Genomic DNA, 18,870 nt, shown 5'->3' with positions numbered 1-18,870 from the left:
TACTTTGAATTCAGCTATGTTATTAACGTAGCTGAATTTGCGTACCTTAGTTCGAAGTGGGGGGTTAATGTGGACCAGGCCTTAGTCTCTCTGTGTTTTGATGCCTTATCTGTATAATGGGAGAAATGACATTTTCCTATCTCAGAGAGATTGTGAGGATAAAATATATTTAACATTGCAAGGTATTCAGATACTACCATACTGCGGACCATATAAATAACCTAGATATTGGGCCCTGGTACTATAAGGTGCCCCATGCAGGTGGTCCTCAGCTCATTGACTTCAAATGTGGCTCTTGGTGGGCATTTGCAGAATCGGGGCCTTCAGTTGTAATCTTCTTCAAAGCAGGGACTATGACCACCTGTGCAGTGTATTTATAAATGGTAGTGCCTACTATGTCTTTGATGCTTTCCGAATGCACAAGAGGATGGTCTTTGCACCAAGTGGCTTACAATCTTAACTATTGGGATGCATGGAAGAAAGTAAGAAGAAGATGGAAGAAGACAATAAGATGGAGATGAAGTGTTTTCCTCAGCTAAGACACTCTACCTCTGCTTTTTCTTCCACCCTTTGTTTATTTAGATTGCAAGTTCATTGGGCAGAGACTGTCTCTTACTATGTGTTTGTGCAGAGCACAACGAGGGCCCTAACCTTGAGTGAAATCTGTAGGTGTTAAATATATAATTAATAATAATAAAAGTAGAGGGTGGAAGGAGGGTAGGAGCAGAACAGAAAAAGTGAGTGCCTCTAGATGGAAGATGTATTTTGCATAATTAGCAAATGTTATGATCCAAAATGGTAACCTCAAAAGAAGTAAAATTGAAATGTGATCAAATGTATATGTTTCTCAGGAAGAAATAACCTTATTTCATCCCGGTTCATTGTTACAATTAATTCAGTAATATAGGTAAACTCCCATGACTATCCATTCCAAAACCTAACAAGAGCTAAGATACCAACAATCACGACAGGACATCAAATTTCTTTTCTGACAGAAAAACTCTGCTTGGAGGGGTTTCAGATCCGCCTGATCAGTACGAAATTCAAATTACTCCAAATGATTTTGATGAGCAACGATCTTTCACAGACGAGTTGTTTGATGTTAATGAAAGAGAGGAAATAGCTAGTGATATGGGGAAAAAATGCAAGCATTGAAAAAGGCATAGAAAGGCCTGTGGTTGTTTGTTTGACTAACCATGCTAAATATATGTGCTTGTACAAAGGGATGAAATAAGAGAAAAAATATTCAGGGCCTGGGAGATTTAAGGGATTTATTCTTTATATAATGAAAGAGGAAATGAACAGCAGTAGACTACGATGATCACATTTCACAAATAACATTATTAACACAGCGCATGAATAGTTGAAATGGCAGAGTATGTATTAATTTAATAAATTAAATGAAAATTATACTGGAATTTATGTACTCTCTGTAACTTCCAATAGAGAAGGTCTCATCCAACCACAACCTGTAAGGTGGATGAGACCTGTCAGTCTTTTAAGAAGTTACTCAGACTCACAAATAAGCAGACCCAATTACTTTAGCCAAGTAATTTGTCTATAATGTATTATTATACATACTATATTATTTATTTGGATTACCCAACTGAAATCAGGGCCCCATTGTGCTAGGTGATATACAATCATATCTATCTATCTATATCTCTCTCTATATAGATATAGATTAGATTAGATTAGATTAGATTAGGGCTGTCAAGCAACTAAAAATCGCAAGTAATCGTATAAATAAAAAAAATATTGTGATAAATCACGGGATTAATAGTACTGTTAAACAATTGTAACCCTTTTCAGGTTTAGAGAGCATGCACCCTTTAAGTTTTTTTTTCCTGAGGAGGGAGGTGCTGATTGTTCCAGAAGGAGGAAGTGCTGTTGTGGGGAGAGGGAGCAGAGATAGAGGGGAGAGAGCAACAGTGTGTGTGTCTGGAGCTCCAGACAGAAGGACTGCAGGGAGGAATCACCTGAGAGGGACAGGCTGGAGCTGGACCCAGTATCATGGCTGCCCAGAGCTGCATGGGGCTGTGAGTATTGGGGCTTGTGACTCTGCATTGGGAACAAGGAGGGAGGCTGCTAGCTAGTTAAATAGGAAGGTTGTCACTCTGTGTGGTTTTGCAGAAGAGGGCACCGGAGGGGTTTGTTAGGGGAATTTTACTGGTGCCGAAGATTACCAGGAGAACTCAAGACTCACCACTGGACTGGAACTTTGCCCAGGATTCCAGAACTCTGTGTGCAGACACATTGCTCGGTATCTGCCCTTTCAGACTGTGCTACCACTGGGTCTGTGGGGCCTTGAGTTGAATGCAACCCTGTTTTACCGCTCGCCCTGTTGTTTTTCTCCTTTCATCCTTCTGGGAATAAATATTTCCCTTTCCTATATTCATTGTACTTTTCTGAGGTGCATGAGTTCACTCTGGGGTGTTTGAAACAGGTGCCCTGGGGTGGAAAGAACTTTCTCTGCTGCATTCCTGTGCACGCCTTCTCTTGGCCATGAGGGTGCTAAAGTTACACAATAATAGAATACCATTTATTTAAATATTTTTGGATGTTTTCTATATTTTCAAATATATGGATTTCAATTCCAACACAGAATACAAAGTGTACAGTGCTCACTTTATATTTATTTTTATTACAAATATTTGCACTGTAAAAAACAAAAGAAATAGTATTTTTAATTCACCTAATACAAGTACTGTAGTGCAATCTCTTCATTTGTAAGTTCAACTTTCATGATATAGAATTATGTACAAAAAACCTGCATTCAAAAATAAAACAATGTAAAACTTTAGAGCTTACAAGTCCATTCAGTCCTACTTCTTGTTCAGCCAATCACTGAGACAAACAAGTTTGTTTACATTTGCAGGAGATAATGCTGCCCACTTCTTGTTTACAATATGACCTGAAAGTGAGAATAGGTGTTTGTATGGCACTGTTGTAGCCAGCGTCACAAGATATTTATGTGCCAGATGTGTTAAAGAGTCATATGTCCCTTCCTGCTTCAATCACCATTCCAGAGGACGTGCGTCCATGCTGATGATGGGTTCTGCTCGATAACGATCCAAAGCAGTATGGACCGACAATATTCATTTTCATCATCTGAGTCAGATGCCACCAGCAGAAGGTTGATTTTCTTTTTTGGTGGTTTGGGTTCTGTAGTTTCCACATCAGAGTGTTGCTCTTTTAAGACTTCTGAAAGCATGCTCCACACTTCATCCCTCTCAGATTTTGGAAGGCAATTCAGATTCTTAAACTTTGGGTCAAGTGCTGTAACTATCTTTAGAAATCTCACATTGGTACCTTCTTTACGTCTTTTCAAATCTGCAGTGAAAGTGTTCTTTAAATGAACAACGTGCTAGGTCATCATCTGAGACTGCTATAACATGAAATATATGGTAGAATGAAGGTAAAACAGAGCAGGAGACACACAATTCTCCCCCAAGGAGTTCAGTCACAAATTTAATTAACACATTTTTTTAAACAAGCGTCATCAGCAAGCAAGCATGTCCTCTGGAATGGTGGCTGAAGCATGAAGGGACATACAAATGTTGAGAATATCTGGCATGTAAATACCTTGCAATGCTGGCTACAAAGGTGCTATGTGAACGCCTGTTCTCACTTTCAGGTGACATTGTAAATAAGAACCGGGCAGCATTATCTCCTGTAAATGTAAACTCATTTGTTTGTCTTAGCGATTGGCTGAACAAGAAGTAAGACTGAAGGGACTTGTAGGTGCTAAACTTTTACATTGTTTTGTTTTTGAGTGCAGTTATGTAACCAAAAAAAATTTCATTTGTAAGTTGCACTTTCACGATAAAGAGATTGCACTACAGTACTTGTATGAGGTTAATTGAAAAATACTATTTCTTTTGTTAGTCATTTTTACAGTGCAAATATTTGTAATCAAAATAATAATATAAAGTGAGCACTCTACACTTTGTATTCTATGTTGTAATTGAAATCAATATATTTGAAAATGTATAAAAACATCAAAAATATTTAATACATTTCAATTGATATTCTACTGTTTAGCAGTGCAACTAAAACTGTGATTAATCATGATTAATTTTTTTGAGTTAATCGCATGAGTTAACTGTGATTAATCAACAGCTCTAATAGTGTGTAAGGTGTGGACACATGTCATATATTTATATATATATATATATTCCTGTGTCCACACCTTACACGCTATTGTAATAATTTTTGTACAAGGTATTTCATGTAAGGTATCATTTGAAAACTCATAAGTTGCTGGCCAATATTGTCCTGATAAAATATGTGTGGCAACATTGAATGTGAAGTTATAAGATTTCCCTCCATGACATTATTAACACATGTTCCCTACCCAAAAGTTGGCAAACAGGTCTGTCCTAAACAAAGGAATATGTGCACTGCTTAACTTGCATTTAAGCAGTAAAGAGAGTCATTAAGCAGGAAGTTCAAACAGGTGAAAAAAGCCCATTAGGGAACATTCTTCCACATAGACTCTTTGTCTTCTGAATCTCAGCTGGCAATGTTTTTCAAGAAGGGGACTGGTACTATAAAAAAGAGGACAAACATCCCAAGAAACCCCTCTCTCTCTCTCTCTTTCTCGCTCCCATTTCCCATCGATTCACTGCACCTGAAGAGATGAAGTAAGTCACCCTTGGACTGGGGGCAGTGTCCTGACATCAGAAGTTTGATCAGTAAGATTTTTGAAAGTATGAAGTGAGAAAATTTTGCTTTGAATTTAACATAGTTCGTTAAACTAGGCACCAGTTGTGTTTTATATTTATTGTTCTTGTAACCATTTCTGACTTTAGTGCCTCATTACTTGTACTCACTTAAAATTTCTCTCTGTAGTTAATAAACTTATTTTATTGTTTTATCTAAGCCAGTGTGTTTAAATTGAAGTGCCTGGGAAACTCGATTTGGGGTGTCAAGTTGTGTGCATATTATTTCTATTAAAGAAATAATGGACTTTATATAATGGACCTTGTATTTTCTAGGAGAGGGCTGGGCAGTACAGGGCATACATTTCTGGGGGGAAATCCAAGACTTGGAGTGTGTTGGGGTCACCCTGCTATATAACCCAGGCGGGTTACTGCGAGAGTGTAATCCAAGTGGGGCTGGCAGGCTGCAGTTGCACAGAGTGTCAGAGTGTGGCTCACATGCTGGAAGCGGCCCATGTGGAAGCCACTTCAGCAAGGCATTGTAAGACACCCAAGGGTGTGGGCAAGGGTGACACAGCTGCTCATTTGTCTGAATTACACCCTCTATGTCACAATATATATTTCGATATTTACTAGAACCATGGACTTATCAACGTAGCACATAGCATTGGTGCTATATAAGGGACCTTAAGGTAGATCTATACTGTGATAATAAACCCGTGGCACTGAATCTCAGGTCCTGGATCAGCTGACTCAGGCTGAAGGACTATAAAATTGCAGTGTAGATGTTCGGGCAGCCTGAGCCCCATGAGTCCAAGTCAACTGACCTGGGCCGGCCGCAGCAGTGCCATGGGTCTTTTATTGCAGTAGAGACATACCTATAGCCTTGGAAACTTACGATACATCTTCTGGTGCTTACTTGTCATTTTCAGCTTTCTTTGGCAAGGTATTTCCACATTCTGTCTTTAAAAAGGATTTGCCCGCTAAGCTGCATAACGATAACATATCTAAAAATGCTGCTAAGCACATCATAGGGCTAGATTATGGCGTTATCGTGAGCCCGGATGCTGCCCCAGGATCTTAATGACGAAATGACTCTCTTTACTGCTTAAATGCAAGTGAAGCAGTGCGCACATTCCTTTTTTTAGGGGACCGTCCTGTTTGCCAACTTTTGGGTAGGGAACATGTGTAAATAACATCATGCAGGACAAATTGTGGACTGGAGAGTCACAAGTGGGTCCTTGTTTCTAGGAGGAAATAAACTGTGCCAGGCCTATCCCTACACAATTTATCCCCCCCCATCCCCATATTGACTCAGCTCTACTGACTGATGCATTGGGGGATGGCATCAAAGCTCCACATACTCACTGGACTTCTGCAGTCTTTTTAACGGGAGGAGGAGTAGCTGCCCTATAATGGCTACCCTTCCACACAGACAGACTGGTGACATGGGTAACCGGTGCAGAAGGATAAGGGGGTGCTTTATGTTCTCTTACTCACATGCATTAGTGTAAGGCAGTTCACAGATAAGCCTATACAGATTATGGTGGGGTTCACCAATTACATACCAGACAGGTTCTACCAAATGTCATTATCTCACATGCAGACTTCAAGATGTCTTTGGGTATTACAAATGCGATGATTCTTGGGAGTCATAATTTCCCAAATGTTTTTGTTGGGAACTAATGCCTTGAACAAATCTGTGAGGGGGACCTACTCTTCCTTGCACAAAAATTAGAGTGGGTTGCCAAGGTCATGAGTCACGATTCACTCCTTTCAAGGCAATTTCTCTCTGATGTTCCACTTGCACATAGCACTACAGGTTACATACATTTTTAAAGAACAACACATCTTTCCGTTCTTAAAGATTATTCCAGTCAATATTGGGATGTGGAGAGCAATATGAATGCAAGCCACACTCCCATAGTAGATGAGACACCACTGTTTGCCATGCAATCCATGCACTACTTGATCTGGGTGCTGCAAAAATATGAGTCCAGAAAGAGATTTCTATGGTGGTAATGGTACGGTAATGTCATTCAGCAGTAGTATTTGAGGACCTTCCATGCAAAATTAATCAGCAGTAGCAAAACCCTAGTGAACTGGTAGTATTCCAAAGGAAAGGAAAACTATGTGAGGGGAACCTACTGAATTCCTTAAGGCAATGAAAGATGCAGAACAAACCTATAATAAAAAAGGTTCAGTGAAAAGCCTCATAATGGACATGGTTTTCAGGGATGCTCAGCACCCATGACTTCTCACCAGCTCCAACACACCATGCACTCCCCGTATTTTACAATGCTCCCGTAACTCCCATTTAACAGTCTTAAGAGGCCTGTGGTGGAAGAAATGCATCCCCAGACTGTAATCACCCTCCACAAACTTTTCCAAAAAGTTTGAGGGAGACATTACATGTTCCCTATTTCTCTCTCCCCTGTGCACTATTCTTCATATCTTCCATCACTGATGACTGATCCTGCTCAAGGAAGGGTCGTGGGCAGAGGGAAAAGGTGCCTCTGAAGTAGCTGACCACCCCACTCCCCATATAAAAGGATCCTTTACAACTATAGTGTTGGCCACGTTACCTAGTTCTAAGAGCAGAATTGCTCCAAATCATTTCTTGTGATGTGCCTTACTCACTTTTCTGTCACGGGTTGCAGTGTGGCTGCAGGTAATCAATGAAAGATGGAACTTCTAAAACAGAGACAGGCAGAGACTCAAAAAGCAAAGGTACCTTTTTTTTTTTTAAGTTGACCCAATTTAAGCGGAGAATTTCAAACGCAGAAAAGTTGGTTATCTGTAAAAGAAGCATGGGATGTGTGAAAGAGACAGAGGAGTACATTTGGGTGGAATGTAAAATACAGTCACATAAGGCAAGGGGATGGTTAGGTCAGTTACAGGAAAATGTCAGGGTTGAAAACCTAGAAAAAGAATATTTGGACAGCGGTTTAGATGCATGACCTTGGATTATTTCTGGATCCGTGACGTAAATGGAAGCAAATAGGTTAAGCAAATAAAAAATAGTTTGTAGGGACCAGACGGGATTCATGTGAGAATATTAATGGAAACAAGGAGGGTAATGCATAATCTGCTGACTGTGATCCTGAGGAACTCATTAATTTCATATATGGTTTCAGGACAACTGGAAAATAAATAAATAAAATCAATGTGAATCAGCGCCAGTAGTAGAGAAAAATAGGATGAAAATCGATCTGGAACTAGCTTATCCTTAGCATGTTATATAACGGGAACTAGTGGCATATTTAAATCTACTGAAAAAAATAGATGCTGTTCATAATATTTTACATTTATATAATTTTTTTCATCCTAATGGACCCCAGTGAGCTTTGCAAACTACACGGTGGGAATCATTTCATCTGTGGTTGAGATGGGGGGAGGGATAGCTCAGTGGTTTGAGCATTGGCCTGTTAAACCCAGCGTTGGGAGTTCAATCCTTGAGGGGGCCATTAAGGGATCTGGGGCAAAAATCAGTATTTGGTCCTGCTAGTGAAAGCAGGGGGCTGGACTTGATGACCTTTCAGGGTCCCTTCCAGCTCTATGAGATAGGTATATCTCCATATAATTAAAAAAAAAAAGGTTGAAATATGGCAACTCTTTAGCAGTGCAAAAAGCATTACAAACCAGGTAGTAAATGAAGTATGCAGAGGTATTGTGAACAGTCATCTAGTATCCCTAACACATGTAGTTATCTAAGGTCCTTGTGTTAATAAACCTACCCTTGAAAATGTGCCATTGGATCAATAATGATCACAAGCAGATAATATCTACAGCATCCCGTTGGCCTAGCACAGTTATGGATGATTGGTTATGTTCTGGCAGAAAGAAACATATCACCTACTGAATGATTGACACCACTTAATGTAGAACCATTTGTTTCCCCTTAGTGGTATCTCCTTATTGGCAATGTGATGTCGAGGTTACTTCCGCACACCATTAATGAGTTTACCAGGGTTTCATTGCAGTCTCTGCCAGTTGTTTGCTGATTAACCTCAAGCAAGTCACTTATCCATTCTGTTCCTTAGTTTGTCTACCTGTGCAAGTCAAATCACTTGGATAAATGGCACATTATGGGTATGTCTAAACTGCAATAAAGCACCTGTGACTGGCCCGTGTCAGCTGACTTGGGCTCATGGGGCTTGGGATGCAGGGCTACAAAATTGCAGTGTAGATGTTGGGATTCAGGCTGGAGCCCATCCCCCCTCGTGGGGTCACGGAGCCCGGGCTCCAACCCAAGCCCCTGAATGTCTACAACACAATTTTGTAGACCTGCAGCCCAAGCCCCATGAGCCTGAGTCAGCTGACATCTGTCAGCCCTGGGTGTTTTATTGCAGTGTAGACATAGCTTATAAGTGCAAGTATCATTCTTCTTATAGAAATACTCACTAGGTCACATTGCTTCCTTAACTTGTGAGGTGTGAGGAGTTCACAGTCTTGGATAACAAGGCTGAGGAAGTGAATATGCTCAGTGAGACTCTGTAAAGAAAACAAACTCATAACAAGCAACAGAGGGTCCTGTGGCACCTTTAAGACTAACAGAAGTATTGGGAGCATAAGCTTTCGTGGGTAAGAACCTCACTTCTTCAGATGCACTTCTTCAGGACCCTCTGTTGCTTTTTACAGATTCAGACTAACATGGCTACCCCTCTGATACATGAAACTCATAACAGTTCAGCGTAAGAGTAGTATCCTGTCTAATCCCCTAAAAAAAACTGATCTAAAGCCCATTGAACTCACTGGAATGGCTACCATGGGATTTGGATCAGACCCTTATCATCTGGTTGGGTGCAAGAAAAAGCTACAAAGTTCATTTGGTATTATCGTCATTCAGCTGAATGATCATAATCTGTCCCAATAGTTTTACCCATATGAATCTTATTTGCCTTGTTTGAAAGAAAGAGAATGCATATCTGAGCGGAGGCAAATGGCTACAGGTCCCTGCTGCTGCAGTTTAGAGATGACCTAGGAAAATACTTGTCTATTTTGAAGCCTAAAACCCTTCCTCCACATACACTTAATCATATTCTAGGGAGCAGTGCTGAGAAAAAAGCTGCTTGATTTCTGTATTTGAGAGAGGAAGCAAGTTCTGGACTTCTCAGCTGATCCCAACATCCCGATAAAATCCTGAACTTTAGCATCTTGTTCAGAACAAGAACAGAGGTTTCATTGTTGGCATCGTTAGGATATCATTTCAAATATTAACTCACCAGGTAAATTAGGGAAGTGAGCGGTTGGTCAATGAGGAGCACTTCAGAAGGTCTACGAGGCTGCATGAAGAGTGAGAAATGAAAGCAAGGTGGCCAGGGCAAGCTACAGTTCAAAGTGTTCAGCCTAAGTAGCGAGAATAGTTACTCACTGTTCACTTACTGCATGTTTTCTTCAGCCTTTTGACCCTTATGATTAACAGAAAGAGATTGCTGACTCTCTATGTGTTACCAGAAGAACCCTTCTCCTTTGGTCTTAACCATTAAAAGGAGAAGTCAATGGGCCATCATGACTGAATAGACCCCTGTATTCACACCCTACACACTACCATAATAATCTTTGTATAAAGTATGCCTTGTATGGTATCATTTGAAAACTCATAGCTTGCTGCTTAGTATGGTCCTAGTAAAATATGTGTGGCAATGTCGTATGTGACGTTAAAAGCTTCCCTTGTATGGTTTTATTAACTCATGTTCGAAACCCCACAGCCCTGTCCAAACAGAAGACGGCAAACAGGCCTGTCCTAAACAAAGGAATATGTGCTCTGCTTAATTTGCATTGAAGCAGTAGAACAGAATCATCAGACAGGAAGGGAAGACAACGGAAGTTCTAACAGGTGGGGGAAAAACCAATGAGGGAGTATCTTTACAAATAGCAACCGAGAGTCCAGTGGCACCTTATAGACTGACAGATGTATTGGAGCATAAGCTTTCGTGGGTGAATACCCACTTCGTCAGACGCATACCATATCCCGACTAACACGGCTACCCTCTGATTCCTTACAAATAGATTCTTAATATCAGAGGGGTAGCCGTGCATCTGAAGAATTGGGATTTTTACTCACAAACGCTTATACCCAAATAAATCTGTTAGTCTTTAAGGTGCCACCAGACTCCTCGTTGTTTAAATAGATTCTTTGACTCCTGGTTCTCAGCTGGAAATGTTTTTCAAGGGGGCTAGTAAAACTATAAAAAGGAGGGACAAACACCCCAAGGCACACCCCTGCCTACCACATTCAGTACACCTGAAGCAGCAAAGGAAGCAGGTATTGGACCTCTCTGGGAAGGGTCCTGACGTGAGTGTTTGGTCCGTAATCTCCTGGAGCATATGGTGAGACACTTTGCTTTGAATCTAATGTAGTTTAAGTCAGGCATTAGTAAGCATTTTGTCTTTTTTTCTTGTAATCATTTCTGACTCTCATGTCTCATTATTTGTACTAACTTAAAATATCTCTCTTTGTAGTTAATAAACTTGTTTTATCTAATGCAGTGTGTTCAAGTTGATATGTCTAGGTAACTCCATTTGGGGCGACAAGTTGTGTGCATATTATTCCCTTAAAGTAATAAGGGACTTATTATATTGATACTGTCCAGGAGAGAGCTGGGCAGTACAGGACACACTTTTGAGGGGGAAATCTGAGACTGGGAGTGTGTTGGGGTCACCCTGTAGTAAACTTTAGGACTGACAAGACCCAATGAGTGGCTGCCTGCAACACACACAAACCTAGCTGGGAGTGATTATCACTACAAAAGTTTTTTTTCTCCTGCTGATTATAGCTCATCTTAATTAATTAGCCTCTTAGAGTTGGTATGGCAACTTCCACCTTTTCATGTTCTCTGTATGTATATATATCTTCTTACTATATATTCCATTCTATGCATCTGATGAAGTGGGTTCTAGCCCACGAAGGCTTATGCTCAAATACATTTGTTAGTCTTGAAGGTGCTACAAGTACTCCTGTTCTTTATGCCAGAAGTTTTTGTGAGCAGCAAGGCATTGTAAAAGGCACCCCAGGTTACAGGGGAGGGGTGACAGCTACTCCTTAGTCTGGATTGTACCCATATTGTCTCAGCTGGTGTAAAATGATATTGCTCCACCAACCAATATTTTAAAGTGAATTTGGGGCCTGTGAGAATCATAGAATCATAGGTCAGAAGGGACCATTACGATCATCTAGTCTGACCTCCTGCACAACGCAGGCCACAGAATCTCACCCACCCACTCCCAGGGCCGCCCAGAGGCTTCAGGGGGCCTGGGGCAAAGCAATTTCAGGGGCCCCTTCCATAAAAAAAAGTTGCAATACTATAGAATACTATATTCTCGTGGGGGCCCTTGGGCAAATTGCCCCATTTGCCCCCCGCCCCGAGCAGCCCTGCCCACTCCTGTATCAAACCTGTGTCTGAGCCACTGAAGTCCTCAAATCATGGTTTAAAGACTTCAAGATGCAGAGAATATTCCAGCAAGTGACCCATGCCCCACGCTGCAGAGAAAGGCGAAAAATCCCCAGGGCCTCTGCCTATCTGCCCTGGAGGAAAATTCCTTCCCGACCCCAAATATGGCAATCAGCTAAACCCTGAGCATGTGGGCAAGACTCACCAGCCAGACACCCAGGAAATAATTCTCTGTAGTAACTCAGATCCCACCCCATCTAACATTCCATCACAAGCCATTGGGCATATTTACCCCTAATAGTTAAAGACCAATTAATTGCCAAAATTAGGCTATCCCATCATACCATCCTTTCCATAAACTTATCAAGCTTAGTCTTGAAGCCAGCTATGTCTTTTGCCCCCACTACTCCCCTTGGAAGGCTGTTCCAGAACTTCACTCCTTTGATGGTTAGAAGAGTGTGCTGGTGATGGAAGTCCTCCATTTAGCCACGCAACAGGTACAGCATGCGTGAGAGCAGCACAGGTTTCCTCACCATGCCTCAGCAATGTGCTGCCACTTTGTTCTGGAGGGACCAGCATGAGGGGTGAGTTATTTCATCTCCCTTTTAATCCTTTTCCTCTGCTGAGACTGCCAATTAGTGCCAGACGAGTCTCCAGCTCATCTCACATAAGACATCAAACAGGCATCAGGCTGTAACTATTTCCAGTGACTTTTGGATTTAAGCCAATGTTCTCCCATAAAGGTGGGAGGTTCTGTATTCCATTGCCTGTCCCATAATCCATCCCTCCATCCCTTCCCCTCATCCCAAAGGAGTATTGGAATTTAAGGTTGAAATCCTGGGCCCCAACAAAGTCGGTCATAAAACTCCCATTATCTTTAACAAGGCCAGAATTTCACCCCAAAATGTTGACCTTCCCTATAAGCAAAAGTTACGATGACATTTTGCTGTGTCATTAAATCCAAGCAAGCTGAAGAAACTTTGGCCAAAGTGAAGAACACAAAACTGTTACATGCAATTAAAATGTAAGGGTTGTGCAAGAACAACTGATGAAGTCTGTTTAAATCTAGCCTCAAATTAATCTCTGTGTCGTGATGAGGGTGTATAAACCTCACGCCGACAGGAAATTGGCCATGGAGGCTCTGTGAGATAAGGTCGCCCCACCCCTGCCAATTATGCATGGTAGGGAGAGGGGCTTTAAAAGGAGGAAGCTGCAGTTTACAAGGTGAAGCCCTGAGACGGAGTGGCTGGAGTGTGTCCTGAAAAAGTAGGAGAAACCGCCATGCCAGAGACCACCTCTGCCCCCAGCTCTGAAGGGAGTCTAGTGAACCCCTGGGACAAGCCCAATAGGGAGAGACTGACACTGCTACCTAGCTGTGAAGACCCCAGTAAAGCTGCTACCCAGGTGTAACCCATGTGCCTAATAGGGGGATATTTCTTTTAAGAGACCCGTTGGTGGGAGTTTGGAGTGAGTTGTATCTGGGTCATTGTTGCTAGGCAGATTTAACACTCCCCCTCCAGAAGCTTCTGAATTGGGTGTGGTAGTTTTGAGGATCCTCCACTAGGTTCCCTGTTGCTGGGGTCAGACTCCCTGAGAGTGAGCAGTCAGGGCAGCTGCTTTGCAAAGGGCCACGTGCCCTGGTTGAGTTGGGAGAAGCTGAGCCCAGGAGCAGGCAGCAGGCTGGTGTCCCTAACGCCGAAGCATTTTGCAGCAGGGTTTTCTTTAAATCTAGACACGTAACTGAGTGGTTGGTTAATCAGTTCGCTGACTGGCTAGCAGTGATTTCAGCATAGGAAGAGTCTGCCTGGATTCCAGCTGAAGATTCCTACAAGCAAGGGGAGGGAAGATGTTGTTTTAGTCTCAGCAGACTGTAGAGATTTGGTGATCAAAGACACTGAGACTTAGGTGAACTAAACCTAAGCTTTTGGGAACTCTCAGTTTCTTCTCACTGTGTTTCTGTGGGGACAGAACTGTTCCGATTTTAATTTGTTTATTTATATTTATGTATAACAGTGGGTAATGTCTGTGGATTATAAAATAGCCACGTCATGATGTAAAACTTAGATTATTTGTTTCTGTATCATAAGATTTTATAAAGTTATTTAATTAAATTGATTTAGTTCCTTTTGGGACTTGAATGTGGGGAGGTTGACCCTGTGCAATCCTTGCTGAAAATCCTTACAGACTGAACTCTGGTCTCCAACTACTTTCTATGGGAAGTTTTTTTGTTTGTTTGTTTGTTTTTAAGACACTGGAGAAGGGTAATGAAGTGAACTCTAGCCCACCCAAAGGGTAACTACACAGGCACCCCTGAAATAAGGTGCTACCACTGAATATTTTGCTTTTTATTGACCCCAGGAGGGGCTTGTTTTGTGCTGAATCTGAAATTTTTCTTTTCCCCGACCTACGAACAAAGTAAGCAGGCCCACAAGGGCAGGGCCCACTGCAAGGACTAAGCGGCTGTGGCCTGTACTGGGCTGACCCCGTGGTGATAACTGGTTATGGCATGGGCCCCCAATCCAGGTGGGAGGCACCTCAGAGAGACACCTTTTAAAATCTTCCTTAGCTTTGTGCTTGGGGATAGGCCTGACATACCTGATTCCTTCTCCAAATCTGTCTCCACTTCTTAATTTATACAATGACTGCTAGGAGGCTAATGATAGCTATTACAGATTATAGAATGTACAATAAGACCTAGATACATCACACTGTACTCATAACTTCTCACTTGGTCAGACAAAGCCCTGGCTGGGATGATTTAGTTGGTGTTGGTCCTGCTTTGAGCAGGCGGTTGGACTAGATGACCTCCTGAGGTCTCTTCTAACCCTCATCTATGTTTCATCACCTCTTAAGTTTTCTTAGTGTTGTGTCATGTTCTCAGTGGGTGAGTCTCAACAAATGATTGACCCTATAGTAACATCATGCAATAACCATACAATTGTGATTGAGGCCTTTTAGTGTTTCTGATTCCAGATAAAATTAAATTGTGGTTTTTTTTAAAAGACTGATTTGTTTTTTATCCCTCTTCCATGGCATTGCTACAGAGCAGAGTTAAGGTTGTTTGGGGTCCCTTAGCAGTTCATTCCAGACCTGAAAATATCTGGATTTCTTTTAAGTTTCAATTTAATTCTGAATTGCTTGAGTTTATAATGCCTATTTTTTGAGATAATTACAACATTTATGTAATTTTTTTGTTTTACCCTGAAGTTACTGATATATATTACCCTTAACTTCAGCTTAATGTAACTTTTCTGTCTGGGGATATAATAAAAAAGTAGAAAAATTGCCCTGAAATCCTATCCCATGGACATGTCCACTGAGCAACCATGCAACTTTATTCCTGTAATTACTTTCTAGTACTACCCCAACTGATTCCATTACACCCCAAATTAGACCCACTCTGTTACTAGTTTCAAGCGGGCACACTGCTGTGCCCATACAGAGCCCTTTGAAATCAGTATTGGGGCTGCAGATTGTAAACTCTTTGGAGTAGGGACTATTTCTTTCTCTGTGTGCTGTAAAGTACCTAGCAGACTCTCGGGCAAGATACAATAATAATTTGAATGATTGAAGATCCTAAAGTGAAAGGCATCTTGGATATACCCAGGGTAGATTAATAGAGCTCTTTCCTGAACCCTTAACTCCAGGAGTATTATCAGATCAATGTATAGTGAATTTATAGGGTATCCGATAGGAGACCAGACTTGTATCCATGTCCCATTGTCTTCCAGGAAAAGCTGTTACAAGGTTCTCTCAGGACATACCACGCCACTGCCCTGATCACATTTCAGGTATGTCTACGCTGGTGCTGGAGGGTGTAATTTCCAGGTCAAAATACAGAAGTGGAGCAAGGGGAGGGGGCTAGCCACCCTGACTATGATCCCATCCTAGGCGCTAGGCATTTCTTCAGGGCAGCTAGCCTGTCCCATGCTCATGCTGCTGTGGTAATACTTTTATATGAGCACACTAATTCAATCTCCTTAAGGTAGAAATTTAACTTTCCAACTTCAGTGTACTCATATCCTGAAGGTTTGACCCCCGCGAGGGAGTAGGGTCCCAGAGACTGGGCTGCAGCCTGAGCTAGAATGCGTACACTGCAACTTTGCAGCCCCTGAACCCCGTGAGACTGAGTCAGCTGACACAGGCCAGCCAGGGGTGTTTAAATGGAGTGTAGACATATCCTTAGAGTCCAACAGATTGAGTTGCAGTTCAGCAGCATTGTGTTTCTAAAATTCCGCTCTGGGCTTTATCTGTGACTTCTACAGATTCTAAGTATTGATTGATAAAGTCTGAACTCACGCTAGGGAGCTGGTGGATTCCTTCAGCCTCTTAACTCACTAGGAAGGAGGGAAAGAATCACATGACCTGGATTTCTTTAGCTTGTTCAGCTATCTATCTATATATCTGACATTACTTCCATTTTGTTTCTAGTGAAATTCTTTATCTCAGAAGATGAGATTATGAAATTTGTGAGTTGTATTTATATCCAAAAAGCCATTTCCCCACCTCAGAGACTTTCTGCTTTCTCACTTTGGTTGTATTTCTTTTGTTAGATACTCAAAACAGCTACAAGTAATGCTCTCTATTATCTCTGGTTGGCTAAGAGACTCCATCCCATCAAGACAAATGAAGTCCTAGCCTCAATTTTTCATGCCTGTGTCATCTCTCAGCTGGATTACAGCAATACAATATATGTGGGTAGGAAATTCTCTAATCTGAACATGTAGCAACAAGTATATTTATTTAACAACAACAACAAAGACAAAAAAACCCTACCAAAACGAGTCATTCCTCTACGTACACTTCTCCCTCTGGGGAGAGGAGCACAGAGCAAATAGCATATGACAGATGTGTAGTCACATTGCTTAATGCAGCAGTGGTAGGTGCTCAGATACTTAGGTGGTGAGTGCAGTATAAAAATCTATGTAAAATAGAATTAGTTTCTACTCATTGTAACTTGTCGGGCATTGGAACTTTCCAGATTCCCAGCTATAGCAATGCTTCAGGGCAGGACAAAAGTTAGAAACTTGAGAAGCTGTTAATAAGGCTTTTCTTAGGGTCATCCATCCCCCTATTTGTCCTTCCGTATCGGAGCCCTGGCCCAAAAATGCATTTTAGCATGCTTCCTGGCTGTTCCGGCTAAACTCTCGGCTGATTAGTGCACTTCCTAACTCTGCTTGACATGGATTTATCCTTGTTCATTACCTCCCAAAATGTGAAAGTCAGTTCTGGATACTTTTCTCTGTAAATATCAGTGATGGGGAAAATAAAAGAATAAACCGCTAAAGGGTTAAATTTTAATTATAATTATTTAAACTTTTCTAATGAAAATACTTATTTTATTCATTTATGTACCGTTCTAAAGTAAGCAATATACTCTAGGGACAGATCCACACAGGGGATGCAGGCACCTAACAGCCACTTTCAGGTATCTAAATAAAAAATTTGGATCATCATACCCCCCATCCCTTAGCTATCACCTAAATTTCCACTGGTAAAGTCACCTAGGTGCCTAAATTTCTGTCAGTGGGCTTCCACAAAGCCACCTAGGTTCTGACACTCTGCACCAAACTCATGCCTAAACCTCAGCAGGATTCTCATGCGAGGTGTTCCCCTTCCTGTTGGGCCTGAATTAGTTGATCAGGCCCACACAAACACAAGAAGAGGCAGTGGAAGACTTGGCTATAAACCTTCACTCTGCCTGATTCAGTGCAGGGGAGGGCCCTAACCACTGGAATAGAGGGTGTTTGGTGATAGATGATAAACTCAATCTCTCCTATTTAAACTGTTCCAAGAACAATTTAAATATTGATTGGGCCAGAGAGACACTGAGACTGACTCTACAGCTGAGAGGGTTAGGGCACTTACCTCTGGGCACGTCTTCACTACCCGCCGGATCGGCGGGTAGCAATCAGTCTATCGGGGATCGACTTATCGCGTCTAGTGAAGACGTGATAAAATCGATCCCTGATGGCTCTACCGTCGACTCCGGAAATCCACCACGGCAAGAGGCGGTAGCGGAGTCGACGGCGGCGGTCATCACCTGGCTGTGAGGATGGCTGCGGTCGACTTGCCGCCATCCTCACAGCCAGGTAAGTTGACCTAAAATACGCCACTTCAGCTACGCTATTCACGTAGCTGAAGTTGCGTATCTTAGGTCGACCCCCCGCTGTAGTGTAGACCTAGCCTAAGAGAACTGGATTCTAGTCCGTGCTCCACTGAAGACACAGAGGAAGTAATTGTCCCATTCTTCTCAACTCTGGTGAGGCCTCAACTGGAGTACTGGGTTCAGTTCCAGTATCCACACTTTGGGAAATATGTGGATAAACTACACAGAATCCAGAGGAAAGCAACAAAAATAATGAATGATTTGGAAAACTTGACTTTTGAGGTAAAGTTATAAAAACTGGGCATCTTTACTCTTGAGAAAAGAAAACTGAAGGGGGACCTGATAACAGTTTTCAAATATTTTAGAGGTTGTTATAAAGAGGACTGTGATCAATTGTTCTCCAAGTCCTTGAAGGTAGGTCAAAAAGTGATGGACTTAATTTAAAGCAAGAGAAATTTTGGTTAGATATTAGGGAAAATCTTTCTAATGATAAAGCTGGTTAAGTTCTGGAATAGCCTTCCAAGGGAGGGTGCAGAATCAACATAATTGGAGGTTTTTAAGAACAGGTTGGATAAACCCCTGCAAGGGATGGTCTAGGGTTTGCTCAGTTCTGCCACCATGAAAGGGCTGGACTTGTTGACTGCTCAAGGTCCCTTCCAGTCCTACATTTCTATGATTTTAGAGTGTGCCCAAGTGATTAAAA

The sequence above is a fragment of the Terrapene carolina genome, unplaced genomic scaffold (assembly GCF_002925995.2).
Source record: "Terrapene carolina triunguis isolate 2854851 unplaced genomic scaffold, T_m_triunguis-2.0 Scaffold66, whole genome shotgun sequence".
Classification (NCBI taxonomy): Eukaryota; Metazoa; Chordata; order Testudines; family Emydidae; genus Terrapene; species Terrapene triunguis.
Note: the sequence above shows the minus strand (reverse complement) of the source record.